Source organism: Pseudonaja textilis, chromosome 4 (assembly GCF_049901715.1).
Source record: "Pseudonaja textilis isolate UNSWEBS1 chromosome 4, rPseTex1.2, whole genome shotgun sequence".
In the NCBI taxonomy this organism is placed as follows: Eukaryota; Metazoa; Chordata; class Lepidosauria; order Squamata; family Elapidae; genus Pseudonaja; species Pseudonaja textilis.
The window spans coordinates 27,618,842-27,640,740 of NC_141993.1; positions in this window are offsets into that span (position 1 = coordinate 27,618,842).

Sequence of the window (21,899 nt, forward strand, 5' to 3'; positions counted from 1 at the left end):
TAGTGCTCTATCCATCTTTATCTTTGTCCGGAACAAAGAAAACAACCTTTTTTAAACCAACCTCTTTCTTCAAAAAGCATGTAGGTTGCCATTACCTTTGCCAACTTAGTATTTAACATTGACCCAGATTTTTTCTTCTATTTCTTCTTTCTTATTGAGGTTTTCTAAGTCTTTTCCCCACCTCCCACAACCCACAATAACTCATTGCCTGCTTATTTCAGATAGTTAGACTTTGGGCGTCTAATTTGGTTGCACTTATTATCTCACCCATTCTGATTGTCCTTATATGAGTAGATTAAATTAAACAAATATGAGGATAATAATCATTTTTGTCTCACTCCCTTCCTCATTCTGAACCGCTCAGTTTCTCCAGAGTCTATTCTTATAGTAACTTCTCATACAATAGGAAGATTCCTAGAAGAATATTCCCAGGATTCCTTAGGTTCTTATAAATCCATTGACGTTAACAGATTTCACATTCTTGTATATTTTTGCAATGTACCTCCAGAGTCTGGAGAGTATTCCATAGTGGAGGGAGATGGTAGTGAGATGGTAGACTTTCTCTCTGTTGGTGCTCCAACACTGGAGGTTTTTAAGAAGAGATTGGACAACCATTTGTCTGAAACAGTATAGGGTTTCCTGCTTGAGCAGGCGGTTGGACTAGAAGACCTCTGAGGTCCCTTCCAACACTGTTATTCTGTTATGTTATGTGAATTTCACATGGGAACAAGTAAGAAGGCTTGGTCCAACACACAGTAGCAGAGTTGCTTGGTGTGGCTGTTGTTTTTAAATATAAAGAGTTTACAGTACTAAAGTATAATACAAACTTAAATCAGAACAAAAGAAAAAGAGAAGAAAAGAAAGAAAAAGTGCAGAAAAAAAGAAAAGAGGAAGTAAAAAGAATAGTTAAATAATTCCCAATCTTCCTTGCAACAAGTCAGGCAAATTAATATTTTCCCTCCTTTTGTGAAATATCATACATTGTGGCACAGTAGTTAGAGGGCAGTACCGCAGGCTACCTCTACTGACTGCTCTCTGCCCGCAATTTGGCAGATCGAATCTCACCAGGCTCAAGGTTGACTCAGCCTTCCATCCTTCCAAGGTGGGTAAAATGAGGACCCAAATTGTTGGGGGCAATATGTTGCCTCTGTAAACCACTTAGAGAGGGCTGTAAAGCACTATAAAGCGGTATATAAGTCTAAGTGCAATTGTTATAGTTAGCTTCTTCCCATAACTTCTCCATCTATTCACAAATCCAAAAACTGTTGTTATCTCTGTCCAAATGCTAACAAATTGCCCATAGTTTCCTGAACGTCATAAAATATTTATTTTAACCTCAATCAAACAAATTAATTTTATATTACTTTCTTTTGCTTCTGACAACTTTAATCTTTAATTTGATAACTAAGCAGTGGTATGATTAGATCTCCATTCAAACTTTCTTTCTCCCACCATGAAGATTTCATCAAGGCTTTAGAAATCTTATTTTGTAAATCCAAAAACACATCCTTCTTCAAGTCATTTTTTAATCTCTTGGTTTATCGTTTGTATTTCTACTTGGACTGTCATCTCTGCGTTATAATCTACAATTTCTTTATTTTCTAATATTTCTATATCAGCTAGGATTTATTCCTTTCTGTCCATAAATTTTTCCATGTTTTTGTGTGCTTCATATTTTCTTCTTTAAAATATTCTTCAAAAATGCATTTATATGTGCAGAAACTGTTGCAGTCAGATTAATTATATTTCTCTCCCAGTTCTTCAAAAATCCTTTGAAATTTCTCATTCCATTTTATACTTATTTTATTTATTAAACAATTTTATATCTTCCAAACTCACATACAGTGACTCGCTCTGTGACTCTTTAATTTTGGCAGTAATTCTGTAAATTTAACTATTATTTTCCTTGCATGGAATTTTAATCCCCTCTGGTGTCCCATTTCTGTATTCACAAAATCTCAAGTTTCTTTGTTGCTTTGTTTCAAAATTTCAACAAATAATCTCTTTCCTAACAATATAAGTAGCAGAGTTCAAATGACAGGGTTTCTTACCCTTTTCCTTGAATTCCACAGATCAAAATCACAAGAACACGTTATTCATCAAAATAAGCTTGTCCAACTGGCATCTAATCCAGAGCAAGATAAACAACTTTATCTGCAAAGGAATCTGAAAATTCACCTGCAGGCACTTAATTCCTCCCATTTTTTTTTCCAAAAGGGTACAGGTAAATTTGAATACAGGTAGCATCAACTTACAACCAGGGTGGCATCAATCCAGACACAAAAGCCCTTTGGGATTTTTTCCTTCAGATCTTCTATATTATTGCCAGTTGTTGTAGTAATTACTTACACAATACTGATTTACACACTGTCATTTTAAATGTTTATTTCACCAGCCAGTATCCTCATTCTTCTGGAACCTGTTTTTCCTAATCTCATAAATTTAGTATGCTAATTATCTGATAAAATGGAGACCTACCTCCCCCGTCCCCCACATAATGGTTTCATGAACTCTTTCATTGAGAGTGGCTCTAACTCTTTCAAATTGTGTAACATTAGTGCTTGATACTTGATATTCTCAGACAAAGTTTAATATTTTTGGACATATTCTTTTGAAATACATACCTGTTACGTGGAAACTGATGGCTTGCCCATGGAAATGGATTCTCCCTACCATTCTTATTGCTAAGAGACAAATCCTTCAACATGAGAAGGATAAAATTGATGGCCCAAGCAGCAGATGATACATTTCCTTGACATTTGGACTAAAGACTTGATGTTACTTGCAACTTATGAATGATTTGCTTACAAATGTTGATTATGTATGGGTCATTACAATGAAATATGGTCTTACTTTATTGAAACAATACATGAGAAGCTCTGGCATATATAATTGTTATATAACATTGCTATGTTGCTTTTCATTTTCCTTTAATCTTTTTGTTGTTTAATTTTTTATTTTTGTTCTGTTTAACTAAATAAATAAATATATGACTGGTCCGTGTATTAAATAAATAATTTTTAAAAACTTTCACATTCTGGCATGATCTATAGAGTCTTGCTGTAGCTAGTGAAGCAAAAAGTAAAACTGTATTTTCATTCTCACTACATGATCCATTTTCCTGTCCAATCTCAGGCCACAGAGTCTTTTTTTTTTCAAAATCTGTCTTATTTATTTGGCAATTCTGTCTTCATATATCATTGTATACCTTGTAAAAAAAATTAAGCAAAATTTTCAGGAGGAATTAATACAACACTTCCATCATTTCTGCATTCCTCTGAATTTCTCATCTTTGCTATACACCATTCCCTCCACATCTTTAGGTCACACAATTTTGCTTCATACTTGTTAACATTTTACCTATCTCTTCATCTGCATTTTCTGCACCTGCTTTTTCTTATTTTATTCCTCTCTTTCTAACTTAGTCAATTCCTAACAATATTCTTTCTCTACAATATTTTTGTCAATCCATATTCCCAGTTGCAAAGTATTTCAATACAGTGTCTCTGAAATCAATTTGCCTTCAATGACATGTCTTCCATGATTTTGGTTGTATATTCTTATTGAAATTATCCGTGGTTTCTCTGATCTTTTCTTTAAAAAAAGGTTTTTCTGTGATAAGGGTGATGGACCTGGCCGGATGGCAAAACTGATGGTTCTTATTAGAGAAAATTGACAACATTTAATATTATTTGGACCTTTTATGTCTATTAAAGCTCTTGGTAAAAACAGTAGTCTCCAACAGATTTATTACCCCATACATTTTACTCCTTCCCACTAAAATGGTACCTATTTATTTACATTTGCATGCTTTCAGACTGCTAGTAAAAACAGTTGTCTCAGACAGATTTATTACCCTGTACATTTTACTCCTTCCCAGTAAAATAGTACCTATTTATCTACTCGCACTTGCATGCTTTCAAACTGCTAGGTTGGCAGGAGCTGAAAGGAGGATGAGAGCTCACCCTGTCACACAGCACTCAGGTCTCCAACACAGGCTGTCAAGTTTCCAGCCAGCAAATAGGACTCTGTGATGTCATGCTAGTCACATGACTGCAGAAATGCCTTCAGAAAGCATTGGCTCACTGGCCTTGAAATGGAGATGAGTACTGCCCCCTATAGTTGGCAACGACTAGTAGAATAAAATCTGCAGGGATTCCTTTACCCTTTTTTTACATTTTACTCCAAGAAAAGATGACCCTCAAAAGTCACACCCACACCCAAATTGCCTTATTCTGCTTCAGAAAATAAGATATCATGGCTTCCTCCTATATTTTTTCACAGATGGAAATTATTCTCTATGCCTTTTTTGTTCTTTTTTTTTTTGCTTTACAGGTGAATATCCTGTATGAAGTTTTGACTAAAATTTTACAAATATGGAACAACTTTAATATGGATAAGCATAACATATTGACAATTTGTCATACAATAATGTTAAATATATTTATCATTCCTGCAATAAATCACTTTTAGACTTCTGCTTTTACACCAACAGAATTATTACCCATCTGAATTCTGCATTATCGATATTTATTAAATGGTTTCATAGGTATTTTTCCAAAACAGTGAACACCATCAGAACTATCATCTCCCCCTCCCTCATCCTCTACCTCACTGATATATTCAGCATTTTTATTAGGCAAAAATGCATATTCAAGGAGAGTACATACACACACGAACACACAAGTTCTATTTTTTTGTCTTTTAATGACCCTGTAATCCCTTGCATTAGGGTGGAGCCAGGGCCACTGAATGGATGGCCAGATGCCCTTCCTGTCACCAAGGCAGAGTTTGCAGCAGATATATTCTCATTGTGCCCAGAGAGAGAAATATCTGCCTCTACCTAGGATCGAACTCACAGCCTCTTGACTGTGAGGTGAGAGCTCCACCTCTAGGCTACTGCAGCACTCACACAAGTTCTAATGGGCAATCTAAAATATATCTGTTTGTGTGTATGTATATGGAATGTATTTGAATTTATACTAAAGTTATACATAGTGAAACTGTGCAGAAGTTGTAGCTGGTAGAAAAATGCAGTGGATATGAAATCCAGAGCATCATTTCATAGAAGGTACTTCTTAATCATAATGAAATATTTGCTCTTTTTCTCCTGCATTGTAATGTCATATGCAAGCCACAAGAGGAGGTCACTCTCAGTCCTGCCTCAGCTTGGGGATCCAAGTAAAAATGATCCTTAATACCATTTGGTTGAGAAAGTTATGATTTACTAGAAGTCAAGTAGTATACAGTAATGCAAAGCCAGAACTGAAAGCTGGTGTCCCAAAATCCCAGTGCAACCTTTCCCTCCTGAAGGCACTTCCCAGAGTTGGTCCCCAAATCCAATCAAATTCAAAAGAAATGTTCTTAGAACAGGCTCCTGAGGAGCGCAACAGCGGTCATTTCCCAAGCCATTGACCTTGAGACGGTCCTCAGAATGGAACAGTAAACTTTCATCCCTCTGAAGTATGCCCCTCTCCCATCAGGTCCTTGGGTTTATAGTTAGACTGGCACCAAATTAGCTTCTTGAGGTATAGTAGCGAAGTGTAGCATCAAGCATCCAGGAGGCATCTGACAGTCACAATCTACATTTGGAAACTGCCTAGCCTCCATGTGCACATGTGTATTACCCATCTCTACTTCTCTAAGTTCATCAAACTTAGACACTCCACAAGCAATTCCATCAAAAGACACATTGACCTACAACCAGCCTGCGAACCTCTCAGAATCCAAATCAACCTCACAGCCAACCAGAGACAGCACTGACCCCCAACCAACCCATACAAGCCCCCCAACTTGCACTTCACCTCCCAATGACCCTGATCCGATGAATCCTCCCTATCACAAGACCCATTACAAGACTCCCACTGATGACTCCCACCTGACTCATCACAAGACCCTCACTTGACACACCCGCACCTGGAGCCCTTATAAACAGAGGAACACTGACATCCCTTAAACTCCACTGAAGACGTTACCTAGCCTGGTAATATAACATTCTGGAACCAACCGACAAGCTCAGAGAACAAACCTTCATATCCTACTTCTCTATCTCTAGTACAGACAGGCCAGGTAAAAACATGTGGTAGAAGAGATAGAGGAAGTGCCATTGTTTGTAATTCTGAAAAGTGTCAGCACTAGTCTGATCCGCAGATGTTTTTTCCTTCTTCTCAATGAAAGAGAATTTCATCCCAGACGTCCTTCTACATCATTTGTTTGTGAAACTATAGTTTCTAATTGGGTGTTTCTGTTAGTGTTTGGGGATAAACCCCCTAGCAGAGTGTGCAGCAGCAGTCAAGCAGGGCAGGCAAATGAGAGAGAGAGTGGGCCCAAGAGTATACACACACTGGAGACAAAAACACTGTTTGTGGTTTTAAAATAGTTATTTAATTCACACAGAGATTAAGAAGTGTCATTCAGTCCATATATCATTATCCAGTATATCCATCCAATTATCAAGTCCATTAACAGTAAATACAATGTCCTTATCTGCTTGTAAATCTTCTCATCCCGATACCTTTCACTCAAAGACAACGCTGAATCCACAGCTCACCAGGCAAACAGTCCTTGTGTTCAGTTGAAATGGTATCTGGCACAGTAGCCATCCAGAGTAAGCAGATAGACGTTCCAGCACAGCAGGCAGCAGACCAGGAACAGAACCAGGTGCATCCAGAAGCCAGGTCTATTACGTTTCCCTTCCTACCTTTATTACTGCCTGCAACCACACCCACAATGACATTGCAGTTTCTTGCTTAAAGCTACAAGACACTTAATCCTAGGTTTACATATTTATTCAACCCAAACCTGGTTGGTGTATCCATATACCCAACAGTTTCCTCCTTAGGAGAATGAAGTGATTCCAAATATTTATGCTTGGTTCATAGTCAGCCGGATATTTAGGTTGGATTTGGCATTTTTATGCACTTATTGAGTCCTTGGCAAGGACCTGGAATTGGCAAATGTTGTTGTTCGATGGTGTTAAAGGTTGCTATTATTATTATACTATTACAAATTTATTGGCCTCCAAACTTTAGGGAACTCTGGGCAGTGTATAAATTTTTTAAAAAGACATAAAAAACAGTTAAAGATATTAAATCAATGGGCCACCCAGACTAAAATGCTCTAATAACAAAATCCACAATACAAAATAGGGGCTGTTAAACAAATAACGAATATCAGTCGCAAGCCTGGGACCAAAGCCAATTTTTCAAAGCTCATTCCCTATTACACAACAATAAACATTTTCTTGCAACTTCATTCTAGGTCATGTTCAAATCCAAAAAATGCAATTATCACGCCACTGGTTTGAACTTGAAATGTCAATCTGAAGTTCAGATTCTGAGTTTCGTTCTGGGTGGGTAATTCGCTTTAGTGCAGCCTTCAGCTATTTGGCTCTCCAGCCTCTGATTTTATGATGGTTTCATGGGGCACAGCAGCAAATCTTAAGTTAGTTAACTCCCTTAAAGCTTTCTGTGACTCTGTTTCACTTTCTTAGTCAGTGAAGAACGGGAGAAAATCCCTCAAGGAAAAGCAGTCATCCACTTCCCTCTCTGCTTCTGCTTTCTTTTTCATCTTATGAAAAATTTTAGCAGAATGATTTTTGCCTGGGAAAGAAAATAGTAATATAAACTGCACAACAGTATTTGGCCTCAGAGGTAAGGTTCTAGTATTTCATGTAGGGTAGTGGGTACAGGTCATATGTGCCTTCTGATTGCCTGTTACATTTTTTTTTTAATGGCAATATCTGTCTCAAATGTGTGGCAGCAGCCAAAAAAATCCCCAACACAATCCTAGGCTGCATTAACAGAGGGTTAGAATCAAGATTATCTACTAGTACCACTTTAGACAGCTTTATTAAGACCACACTTATAAAACAGCCTCCAGTTTTGGTCACCGTATTATAAAAAGGACGTAGAGACTCTGGGAAGAGTGCAGAGAAGAGCAACAAAGATGATTCAAGGGCTGGAGGCTAAAGCATATGAAGAACGGTTGCTGGAATTGGGTATATCTAGTCTAGTGAAAAGAAGGACTAGGGGTGACAAATGTTAGTGAGGCTTCCACAAAGAAGAGGTAGGTCAACCTATTCTCCAAAGCACCTGGAGTCAGGACAAGAAGCAATAGGAAAAAAAGCTAATCAAGGAGAGATCCAATCTAGAGCTAAGGAGAAAATTTCTGACAGTTAGAATAATTAATCAGTGGAATAGCTTGCCTTCAGATGTTCCAGGGGCTCCATAACTGGAGGCTTTTGAAAAGAGTCTGGAACGATATAGGGCCGTGATGGTAAACCTATGGCATGTGTGCCACAGGTGGCATGCAGAGCCATTTGTGCTGGCACCTGAGCTGCAGGCAAACTTACCTCACTGCCATGTGCGTGCCTCACAGTTGATTTTCAGCCAGTTTGAGGCCTTTTTCGGCCTCTCAAAGGCTTGAGGAAGGCTTCTGCAGGCTTCTGCAAGTTTTGTAGGCTGAAAACTAGCCCCATTTCATCACTTCCGGTATTTTCGGAAAAACAGGAAGTGATGAAACAGAGCTAGTTTTCGGCCTACAAAGGTTGCAGAAGCCTGCGGAAGCCTTCTTCAAGCCTTTGGGAGGCCTCAAATTGGCCAAAAATCAGCTGTGAGGTGCAGTGCAGGTAAGGGGGCGGTGAGGGTGGGTGGGTGGTGGATTGCGCGTGCATGTATAGGAGGTGGGGGGGGGTGCGCATTGCCTTCTGGGTGCTGGCACATGAGCGTGTGCATGCAAACGTGTGCACAATTTTTGGCACAGGAGCCCAGAAAGGTTAGCTATCACTGATATAGGGTTTCCTGCTTGAGCAGGGCATTGGACTAGAAGACCTCCCCCCGCAAAGTCCCCTCCAACTTTGTTATTCTGTTATTCTCTGGAGAAGGCTCTAATGCTGGGGAAAGTGAAAGGAAAAAGAAGACCAGCAGCAAGCTGGATGGATTCAGTTACAATGGTGATGGGTAGATTCCTAGCCCATTGTGAAAACTACAGTCTGGGAAAACAATACATCAGTGAAAATTCTCAGTCATCCAAGTAGAGTTGTCTGAAATAGCAACTGGACTTCTCTTTTGGGTTTGAAACATTTCATTGCTTAACCAAGTAGCTTCTTCTGGGAGAAAGAAAAGAACTCTAGTTGCCATGACTCAACTTCCAGACAGTCTGGGAAAATGAAGTCAAAAAACTTCTAAAATACCCTCCACTTCAATGAATTCAATGAGAGAGAAGGATCCAAAGTCAGTTCGCAAGATTCAGTTTTAATTTTGTTCATTCCAATCAGTGCTAATTCTTAATAACCACAGACAGATTTTTTTTTTCTTGGAGATTTATCTCCAGTTTGGACCCCAGAGTTTTCTAAACCTGCAGAGGTTTGCTTAAAATTACTCTTCCTTCTCAACCTTAGCACAGTCATTTACGTCTTATCTCCCCATTTCTAGTCCAGTACTACATCTGCAGCTATAGAAAATGATAGCCTAGAAAGCTTGCAGAGACAGTGTTAGTCTTCAGAGAATGAGTTGAACGATAACCAATGTGATTCAATTGCAGGCTGGATGACACTCATCGCTGTTGTAAGTTGTGTAGTTTTGAAGATCAAGTGCCAAAATAACAGTCTTGACATAGAGATTCAGGAGGGGAGGTGGAAATATTTCTTCCTAACTGCAGTTATTTCCAGTGATATATATGTTGGGTGTATCTGTTGGGAAGGTGGCTTTAAGGTCTGATTACATAACCTTTTCCTCTCTTCTCAGGAAATAAAGAAGGCTACTTAGCTTTGGGTTTAGAACACCCTATCTCACAAAGAATTTAGTATTGGAGGACAAATTAATGTGTAGGAGATGAAAAGGCTGAGCCCGAGGGAGGGGTCAAATGTGTTAGAAGTCATGAATCCCTGTGTGTCCCTGTGTACCTGCAAGAGATCTAAGTCCAACCCACCTCGAATGTCTCTCTTATCTCCCACTCATTTCTCTTGTCCGTTAGTAGCTCAGATACTTGTAGAGAGCTTAAGCTTTCAATAAATCTTTATACTCACTTGGACTGCCTGAATCTCTTGATTTTCCTGGTGCTTGACAAACTGTTTCTTATGTACTGGCATCATATTTTCCAGTTTTATATTGGACATATTCATTGGGACATTAAACAAGTTTTTGTTTTGGGGTTGAGAATTTCACTGGCATTAATTTTCTTGCAAAATGGGCAGAACAGTTTGTGTGCCTCATCTATGCCCTGGTGATACACATCTGTAGTAATCAATCTTTATAAAATCTTATCATCCTGTAGCTGTTCTTTTGAACTATAAATCCCACCACCCAGTTACCATTGGCCATACTAGGGGGATGAAATTCAAAACGGCTGGAGGAAACCTGATCACGTACCCTGTATTTTTTTTTTTTTTGCATCTGCAGGTGGAACTAGAGTTCATACTGTTCTGACTCTGCTTCACTTTTTCAAAATTAGCCAGGGTTGGTAACATGCTGCCAATAATTGTCACATGTGCCAGTGAGGAAAATCTGCATAGAAAACTCCCTGAATTAAGGTGAATTTGATGTAACAGTCTAAGTCCAGGAGAATTATACATATCATCATTGTTGTCGTCACCATCATCGCTGTCATCATCATTTTATTGCCTACTTTTTGAGAGGATAGAATAAATAATAGAAGCATATAATACTTGCATCATCTGGTCCTCATACCCCTAACTTGTTTCTATAGCATGACATCTTTCAAAGAAGCATCTCCCTATTCTTCATCTATATATATATATAAAAGCGAAATACCACTCATGCATCATCTCAAAATCTCCAGAACTGTAAAGCCTACAAACTTGAAATTTGGCACATATGTTCCTCTTGGCTTCTGGGTGCTCACTAAGAAAGGATTTTTCGAAATGAACATCAGAGCATTAGTATTTCATATATTATTATTAACATGCTCTGATGCTAAGGAGTCCTACTCCCCCTCCCCACCTGAAAAGAAATCTGTTCCAAATGCAAAACACAAGCAGAGGAGAGGAGTTTTAGTTTCAGTTTTACTTTCACAGCAGCAAAAAGCTTTAGTAGAGAACAGTTGAGCTAAGCCATGCCCAAGCTCCTTGCTTTTTCCTTCTTGCTCACACAGCAAATACTGCTTCAGTTTCCAAACAGCCCTGAACTCTCTCACACACTGACAGGAGGCTATCCAGATGAATACCAATGGTTCCTGGTAGGCAGAGGCACAATTTTCCCCCTTATTTTCCTCTTCAAAAACTAAGCCCGATCACATAGTTTTGTAGCAAAGCATGGTTATAGAGCTAGTCGTAAATAAAAAAGTATATATTTCTGTGTCCACATTTTTAAGATCTTCCTAGAAGAAAGTTATGTTTTCAAATGACCCTCTTTTCTGAATCTTTGCTGCAAAGCTACCTTACATTTTTTTTTTCTGAAAGAATGATGGCCAAAGGATGCAATAGACTTGTGTCCGGCCATAGAGTTCCTTCTTCCCAATCACGAATCCCTGCCTGTCAAGATGAAATGGAACCATACAGTTTGCTTCACTTTGTCAGCTAGGAGTGGTTGCAAAGTGATCTTTTTCTTCCTTTTAAAAATATATATTGTGGCGGTGTAGGAAGATATCAAATGAGTCAAGATCTATCTGGGGATTCTGCTACTGTCTAAAGTGTTTTGACAGCTAAGCTATGACTCCCACTAGATTTGAATGGCAAGTGAACCATTGTGCAGAAATTTCCTTTTCTAATTTCACAGCGGGGATTTATTACTAAGTCTGAGTGGGCATTCTGACCTGTGGGTTTGCTACACCGAGGAGCCCAAGACAGTCAGCATCTGATCCTGTCATCTTCTTCTCCAAGTGTGAAAGAACTGAGGCATTCTGGATTCAGACCGAGGAAGACTTATGTGTCTCCTAAAACCATCTCTTGTGTTGCTAGAACAATTCTTTGCTGCCCTAGATAGTCAGGGCTGAAAGGAGACAAACTCCCCCAATGGACTGCATTTTCCAGGTTTAGTAAATCACAATAGATCAGGGGTCTCCAACCTTAGCAACTTTAAGACTTGTGGACTTCCAACTCCCAGAATTGAAGCTGGCTGAGGAATTCTGGGAGGTAAAGTCCACAAGTCTTAAAGTTGCTAAGGTTGGAGACCCCTGCAATAGATGACCTATTTGTTACGGTCCACACGGTCACAAACACTCAGACATGACTTAGCGGCTGAACAACAGTATAGCTATTTGTCCTGAGACATTTTCCACTTAACTAAATTTGATTGGCTTCTATTTGATGAGATGACGCAGTTCCTCATGCAGTGATGTCACGCCATGGATCAAACCTTCCTAGCCCTACCAACCCTAGCATGCAACTTGGAATGCAGGAACTGTTTTGCTGAAACACATAAGAGTCAAAGCATGGCAGGATTGATCTTATGGCAGTCATAAACCTTTGAAAATTGTACCACTGTGACTCATTATTTCCGTAATACAATTGTACGATTAGTGGAAATGTATACCAGGAGGTGATGGTAATAGGCTCTCTGATTCACGAATATGACAGGATTGAGGTATTCTTCCCTTACTCTACAAAGAACTCTGTGTTCAGTTTTGGAGCAAAGATCCTTTAGTCACTCCTGAAATGATGAAGTCAAGGGCAAGATGAAAATCAACACTCTGACCTAACCTGACTGCAGAGGTGATAGTTTCAACAGTTTGAACTACGCTACTCATCTGATGAGCAATGAGAATGCTTTATTTTTCACTTGTCACAACATGTACTTCAGGCTACTTCCTCTTTCAGTGGGGGCATGACTTAAACTACTTGTCCAGAAAACCCTCAACTCCAATCAAAAACTATCTGATGCTACTATTGACCCCCCCTCCCCCCCGCCCCCGATTGAATCAGCGGAAACTTTATTCTCAGGAAATTATTATCTTCCAGGCTTGAAGACAGAGACAGAATCAGCTCAAGATAATGGTGCTCTTAGGCCCTTTCAGGAAAGCTGCTCAGTACCTAAAATCATTTTGGGCTTGAGGACAGAAAACTATCTGAGCATCCCCTTGTCATCTAAGCACTGAAGACGTCACCTAGTTGGGTCATGAAACACTTGCAAGAAAAAAACCAAGTTCAGAGAGCATCATGGACCCCACAGTTCCCTTAATTGTGGGTTCTGGGAGATGACAACGAAAGGTTTGTTGAAGAGAAGTGCTAGGTGTTATGGCCAGAGGTGGTATTCCGCAGATTCTGACCAGTTCTGGAGAACCAGTAGTGGAAATTTTGAGTAGTTCGGAATACCACCTCTGACTGGCCCTGCCCCCATCTATTCTCTGCCTCCCGAGTCCCAGCTGATCGGCTGGGTCTTCTTTTGTTGCCCTGCACAGGAGAACAGAGCTGGAAAGCAGGTTAGTGAGGTGGGGAGGAAATTGAGATTTTGCAGTATCCTTCCCCTGCCATGCCCACCAAGCCAAGCCATGCCCACCAAGCCACACCATGCCCATCAAGCCACGCCCACAGAACCGGTAGTAAAAGAATTTGAATCCCACCACTGGTTATGTCCCCTGTTCTCTGCTTCCAAAACCAACACACTATCCTTTGAGTTGGATTGGGAAAGGGGAAAGTTCCATTTGGAAGTGGCCCATTGGGTACAAACTCTTGGATCAAAATTGTTTCTCCATTTTCAAGATTTCATGGCCCAGGATCTGCAAACAGCCTTTGTGCTGAAGAAGATTTTCTACCAGTCTAGTTGCCTTTTGTGCTTGGCAGAAATCTACACAATAGCAACAAACTTGATACCAGGGGTGGGATTCAAATTTTTTAACAAACGGTTCTGTGGCCGTGGCTTAGTTGGTGGGCATGGCTTGGTGGTCATGTTATTGGCTGGGTGTGGCCAACTCAATATCATTCACATCGAGGCACGCATCTCCTTGCCTGGCCTCTCATGACTGTGGGAATGCTGCAACAGTCGTAAGTGTGAAAAATGGTCATAAGTAACTTTTTTCAGTGCCATTGTAACTTTGAATGGTCACTCCCCACAAGCAAAGTACCAGCAAAGGAGGGGAAAAATCTCCAGAGAAGTTCCTGAGACAGGAAGACTAGTTCTGCCAAGAATGTAATAAGAGTTAACGGAGAGGCAGTGTGATGACCCGTAGTCTCTCAAAATAACCCAAAACCCAAAACATATATTAAAATCCGGTAAAGCCTTCACTGTTTTATTAAGCACAGTTTAAAGTCACAAAAGTAAATAATGAGGCAAAAAGAAAATCAAAACAAACCGCATTGACGAGAGTTCTGAAGCAAGCCAAGATAATTAATCATACATTCCAGGAAGATAACCGAGATGAGTCCATGGGAAGAACGTCAGCAAAGATAAAGCTCTTTCAAACAAAACACTAAACTCTGACTCCAGCAAATCTGACTACGTAGTTACAAACTTATATACATAGCTCCCAGCTGCAAGCCACAAGGAGGATCATGGTAATCTCCTCCTGAGTAGACCTCACTTTTCCCTGGTCCTCTCCTCCCTGCGTGACCTAGGATGGATAGGGGATGGGCCTGGATCCTCCTCTGCTCAGCCGGCCTCTGCCCTTCCCCAGCCGCCTCCACCACCTCTGGAGCCACACTCCCATCCCTGTTGGCTGTTCCTCCTCTCCTCAAAGTCAGTCTCCACCAGGGGCATGACAGGCAGTTTCTGTAAGCAACACCAGAATGTTTCCTTCCTGCCTTCCTTACAGGATTAGGCCAGTAATTTCTCGTAACAACCGGTTCTCTGAACTGCTTAGAATGTTAAGAACCAGTTCTAGCGAATAGATGCGAACTGGTAGAATCCCACCCCCGCTTGATACCATTTATTTTGGTGCCTTTGAGTAACTATTAAATCCTGGCAACTTCCTGAAGAAATCCCTGAAGTTTTCTTGGCAGCATTTTCAGAAGGGGTTTGCCCTTGCCTGCTTCCGAGGGCTGAGGGAGAGTGACTGGCCTAAAGATTTCTAATTGGCTTTGTGCTTAAGGCAGGACTAGAACTCACAGTCTCCCAGTTTCTAGCCTGACTGTTTCTGTTTAGAGGCCTTTGCTGCATGGTAGGAATCTACAAAATAACAATACACTTGATAACTAACAATTTCATAAAACCCCAGATTTTTTGCCTGGGGTACTTTGGATAATGGTGGTGGTGATGATGATGATGGGGAATTCAATCAGTTTACATTTTAATGCAAATTTAGTCTATTTGCATTTGCTGAATGCATTTTCTCAGAAACAATATATTATTATGAGCTTTGTTCTAATGCAAAATATTTGGATGGGGAAGAGGGTTGAGTTTGAATGAGCAATTAAGACCCATTGAATTTCTAGCAGAGCATACCTGCTCTGGGGTAGGGTATTTCTTCCTTTCCTTTTCTTGTGCAACGCTTCTTTCCCCACCAACCACCATTTTGAGGGGTATCACTTAAGGAAAAACTTGTGTCCTTACCACTAAAAACTTAAACTACTATTACGTGCTTTACATGGGGCTGACTTTGAAGACCACTCATAAACTACAGTTGCTGCAGAATACAGCAATGTGCTTAGGATGAGTAAGAATCACTGCAGTCTTATATGACTAGTATTGTGGGTCCTACCCTGATTGCCAATAAATTCCCAGGTGAGTTTAACCTATAAAGCTCCATATTCCTTGATTCCTAGTATGTGATACCTTCTTCATTTGAAACTGGCCCATTGGTAAGGATAGTGCTAAAGAAACCCTGAGTATGCCACTAGAACACTGTACTCTTAAACATCTGTCCACCAAGGTATATTGAATATTATATGGGCCTCTGAGTTGTCTTTAAGTTCCTCCTCTCTCTGGCTCTCTCTCTCTCTCTTTTTTTTTGCAAACAAAGGATCATCTCCAGCTATTTGGTGACTACGTTCAAAGCTGCAAGCATTATCTACTGCTCTCCTAATCACCAGTCTTTAGAAAGCTCTGAAGGAAATCCTATAGGTTCTTCTGCAGGCCTTGTTTGCAAATTTGAGCACAGGCTACTCTTTGTGATCTTCCACTGGCATCCTTGTTTCTCATTCCGGTAGTCAACATTGTTACTGGCTTACCTGATTACAAACTTGTTTTATAAACAGTGGTGCTAATTTTCATTCCCGTTGTGCAAGCTGTTGCTGTTGACCCCCCCCCGCCCCCAGCTTAGCTTATTCCATTTTATTCTGTTTTGGCAAAGGAACACAATTCCATTACATTAGCTAAGTAATGTGGGGGTTGGCGGTGAGTTGTTATTGGACAGCCACATCAATCAACCCTCACATTAATCAATGTCATGTTAGCAAAGAGTAACAATGGAGAGGTTCAGCAACATCTAAAAAGCTACTGTGACTTATCTCAGGTGTAGTGGCTGCTGAAGTAGGGCAACTATAAGATGGCTTTGTAAGAAAATTCTCTTTGCTGTACTTCAGTTGGTCTAGCTTGCCCTTGGAAGTTGTGGGAGCACCATCACTTGAGACTTTCAAGAAGAGATTGGACTGCCATTTGTCAGAAATGGTATAGGGTCATCTGCTTGGGTGGGGGAGGTGGACTAGATGACCTACAAGGTCCCTTCCAACTCTGATTATCTGTTAAATCTGTTAATAGAATTCATCAAAGTAGATCATCAGATAAGATTTGAGGTTATTTGGCTTGTTCAATATGTTATTCTGCAGTTTCTGGAAAAGAATATAATATTTTCTGATTAATTTAAGCCTTGTTTAAATTTAACAGTGTTTCAGAGGTTGCGGTCATCAGCCTGCCAGAAATTCATAGTCTACTGTGGATTCTGACCTCAACAGGCTATTCATTCATTTATGTTAATTCCACAGCAAATACTTGTCAGTTAAGCAAGCTCTTCTGGATATATGGTTATGTCATTGCTTTGTGCAAAAGAAAAAATTCCCCCATTATTTTGGTTACCATTAATTTAAACAGGCAAAGATAAAGCAGTGTGCATGTACATTCATAAAAAAATATCAAGCATTCCTTTTTTTAATAATTATTTTCCAGAAGCATTTGGGGGGAAATAAATCAAGACAACACCTAACCTTTTTATTTATTTTAATTTTTTTTTACTGTTTTGGTACCTTCTCTGCATCAGTGGCAATGACACATCAAAGTGATTAATCTACAAGTAAGTGCAATTCAGCTGATAATAGTCAATAGATGGAAATTAAAAGGAACTTTTACAGCTAGAGATTTATGTACATTTTGAAGTGTTTTTCTCTTGATGCTGACTGATCTTGTCCAGAATTGTTCAGAACCCAGAAGAGGAAAAATGTGGAGTGGGGACAGGCTTCAATAGCATTGAGAGTGTTGGTGAAGAAGCTAGGATGTAATGTGGGTGGAATATTGCAATTAAATCAGTCGGTGAAACCCGGTCCCGACACTCCCAGTGAGGACAATTAAAACTAGCAGTTAATGAACTCAATTTGAACTTGGTTATCTGAGATGTTTAAAAAAACATATTTAGCAGATTTTTTTTAAAGAATATTCTTCACTAATTTTAATAATGCAGAATAACTGATATACAGTAGTTAACTCCTACATTCCAGGCTGAAGCTTTACATGAAAGGGAATAACATGAGTAATGCAAGTAAATAAGAGGAATTTGGCAGCAGTGCAAAAATTGTCAGGAGCTGGCTGAATTTAATTACCTTTCCCCAGTTTTGGCACCCTTTGGTCCTCTTAGAACATGGGTGTCAAACTCACTATGTCACATTGCCAGCGCATGATGTTTTGTAGTGTTTTCCCCATTTGTGGAGCAGGGGGTGGGTGCGGCGCATCCGGCCCATGGGCTGCCAGTTTGACACCCCTGTCTTAGAGCAGCAGCTCCCAGAGTTCCTAGCTGGTGAATACAAAGGAATTTTGGGAAATTAGTTCCATTGCATAGGAAGGACATCAGGCCAGGAACGCTCATCTAGACCAATTCTCTTTAAAGGCAGGAGTAACTTAAATATTTGTTTTCAAAGTCAAATAAAGCTTCATTTTGCCTCCAACTGTGCTTCTTGTTTTCATCAATTAGATTTTCTGGAATTTTAATCTAAAGATTATAACAAAAATAATAATTTCAGTCTTGTTGACTTCTATTTGATTCTTGTAGTTCATGGTAACCCAAGACAATGAGACCTCAAAAAGACCTCGACTATGTATCAGAATGGTCAAACAAATGGCAACTTCAAATCTCAACAAATAAATGCTCTGTCTTACATATTGGCAAAAAAAAATCAGAAAATAAAATACAAGCTGAATAGTCAAAACCTTGTTGATGATCCAAACTCTTTCAAGGATCTCTAATGATCTAAGTGCTAGAGCCCACTGTAACTACATAGCCAAAAAGGCGTTAAGAGTTGTTTACCTAATCTTACGTAGCTTTTTCTCTTACACGACTACCTAGAGCATACAAAACATTTGCTAGACCAATACTCGAATATAGCTCATCAGTCTGGAACCCACATTAAGTGTCTGATATTAACACAGTTGAGAAAGTCCAGAAATATTTCACAAGAAAAGTTCTCCACTCCTCTACTCATTGCAGAATAACTTATGCCACCAGACTTGAAATTCTAGATGTAGAAAAACTAGAACTACGTCACCTTCAGTCCGAATGTCCTACCTGTCAATGAATACTGCAGCTTCAACCATAACAATAAAAGAGCAAACAATAGATACAAACTCAAAGTTAATTGCACCACTTGATTGCAGGAAATACGGCTTCAGCAACAGAGTGGTCAATGTCTGGAATACTCTACCTGACTCTGTCATTTCTTCCCCAAACCCCAAAAACTTTAACCTTAGATTTTCTACTATTGACCTCACCCCTTTCCTAAGAGGTTTATAGGGGGTGTGCATAAGCACACCAACATGCCTACTGTCCCTGTCCTATTGTTTCTTTTATTTTTCTTATATGTATCCATCTATTCATAACTATGTTTTTGCTTATGCCTATTATCTTGTAAGCAATTGACAAACCAAATAAAATAAATAAATAAACATTTGGTGTTACAAATGAAGGCCAATATACACATCCTTTTCAGGAAACTTCTCTATACCAGAATGTGTACTTTAGGTTATTTTATGCATCATATTTATGTGGTGACTTCCTATTGGTTGATCTGTGCATTGATGGCCAGTGATTGGCTGTTGTTTCCTTGGCTCCTAAGTACCTGATAAGTTGGTGGTAAATCATCACTCCTGTTGACTGACAAGGGATCCATTTATTAGACTTCAATCTTTTCCCTGGCTATCTTTGTACTTGCACAGCCACAATCTTAGTAGCTGCAAAATTGAATGTATGTCCTAGACCACATAAATACCATACATAATACAACTATATAAATACAACATATAGAATAGTCCAAAGCACACATTCTGGTAGAGAGAAGTTTCTTGAGGATGGGCTCCAGTATGAATCCAAAAGTTTAGAGGACTAAACCTCTGGTTCTTGGTGACCAACCCAGTTTGGATCTTGCAACATTTGGTCTTCTTCCAAAGTACTGTTTGTACTTTTTACAAAGACATTATTAAGGATGATAAAAAAAATGAAGACCCTCAAACTGACCTTCACTCCTATTGATGGCATCCAGGTTCAGGTGGAAGGGGTAACTTTATGAAAATGATTTCCCGAGGATCCGGTTTGAGCTTCTTCAGTGACAGACCAAAATCTGTGACTGTGCGCAGTTTCACTCACCACTGGAGTGCCCCGTGCCGGCTGGTTTCAGGGCTAAGCCACCCCGTAGAGGTGATGAAGAGGGGTGAGACCACCAACAGGGTCAAGAGAGCCACATCTCTCCTCCCCAGCTGGCCATTACTCCCTTTCCCGAAGGCGGTTGCAGGTGTGGTCAGAAATGACCACCTCAAAGAAGAACTCGACTGGAAAAGAATGTGCAGGAGGAAGATAAGAAGAGAAAGTTTTTGGCTGATTGGGTAGAACTGGAAAAACAACAGTACAAGGTACCCTGGAACTTGAATTATAAAGAACAACATTGTTTCCAAAGAAGACTTTGAAGCTGCGAATGAGAGAGGGAAAGGAAAGGATTTGGGGTTTTTTTTCTTCCCTATATTGACAACTAAGAGATTTAAGCAAGAAATTGGCAAAGATCCACTTTGACATTAACAGGTATTTAAGCTGAAAATAAAATGTCAAAGGGATAATAAAGATTTCTAGATTCTCAAAAACTTTTAAAAGAAGGAAAAAAAAAACAAAAAGGTGGGATCTGGAAAATGGAAAGAGACCACTTGGAAGTGAAAGGAATTAACAGTGAAACTTTAAACAAGATTCCTAAAAGATACATTTTAACTGAAACTTTGTAACAAGATAAGAGAACCCCAGGAAGAGAAAGTGGAAAAAAGAAGCAAGAAGAAACAGCTTTGGATTATTTGAATTACTTGGTGATTTTTGGTTTTTGGCTATTGTATCTAAAGGACTAAAATCAATTGGGTGGTTGTTTAAAAGTTTTTAAAATGGCATCACTCTTGGAAGAATTGAGAATGGAACTTAAAAAACAGAAAGAAGATGCACAAGAAGGAAGAGGTTCTTTTGGCTTTGTATTTCAATTTTTAGAAATGGAGATCCTGAACTATGAGAAACAACAAGAAATGCCTGTAGAACAAGAAGGGCTGGACAAAGAAGAAGCCATTTTCGATGACCCAGTCTTTCTATGTGTGGGAAAAGAAAGGGAAGGGGGGAAAGAGAGTGAAAAATTTAAAATCCAAAAAAAAAAACCTAAAAAAAATAATAGTTTGAAAAGTAATTATAACATTAGGAAGAAACAGAAGAGAGGATTACAGAAGAGAGAATCAGAGAGAGAATGCAAGAAGCCTTGTAAATAAAATACCTGAATTTTTCCTCCTACTAAATATGGCTAAATTCGACATTATATTTGTCTGTGAAACATGGCTCAATGCATCTCTCCCCGACTCCATTACCACAGTAAGAGACTATCATGTTTACCGATCAGATCGTGAAATTCGTAGAGGAGGTGGTATTGCTATCTTCTACAAAAAGTCCTTACATCTAAAAAATATCCAAGTTACCGAGGAGCTTGCTCTTCCTGAGACCATTATCTGTGAACTATCCTTAAATATCACAATTCGATTCTTACTATGTTACAGAGCACCTGATTATGACATCGAACATGTAAACAAGCTAAATACACTACTAACATGGGCAGCATCCTGCCCATACCCTTTTATCTTTCTTGGTGATTTCAATCTGCCTCATATTGACTGGACCCTAAATGAATGTACAACTGAAACCATACATGCAACCTTTTACAATGCTGTTACAAATCTGGGACTGGAACAACTAGTATCCAACAACACTAGACTAAACAACTGCCTCGATCTCATCTTCTGCAATAGTTTGAATTTAATTTACGGAATACAAACTAAAGAACCCTTTTCCAGCAGTGACCACAATATGATTGACTTTTGTCTCAACATACGTTCACACAAAAACCACCACAATGATGTGATCCCCAATTATAATTTCAAAAAAGGCAACTATGATCTTATAAACAACGATCTCTCATCCCTTGATTGGCAATCTCTATTCACTGGATGCAATACCGTTGAAGACCATTACAACATATTTTTACTTGAAGTCAAAAGAGTCATCAAACTATATGTACCAACAACTACTCCCAAAACAAAACAAAAAAACAGATTGCCCATAACAATAAGGAAACTTCAATCCAAAAAGAGATCACTCTGGCGGAAAAACAAATCTGGTCATGTTGCCAATTTCAAAAGCTGATACAAAAATTTATGCCACCAAATAAAGACCGAATGCACCAATTATCACATTAAACAAGAGGAAAACCTTCTAAGCACCAATTCCACCAATGCTTTTTACAATTTTGTAAACAACAAACTGAAAGATTCAAGGTCCATCCCACCCCTGATAGGACCTAA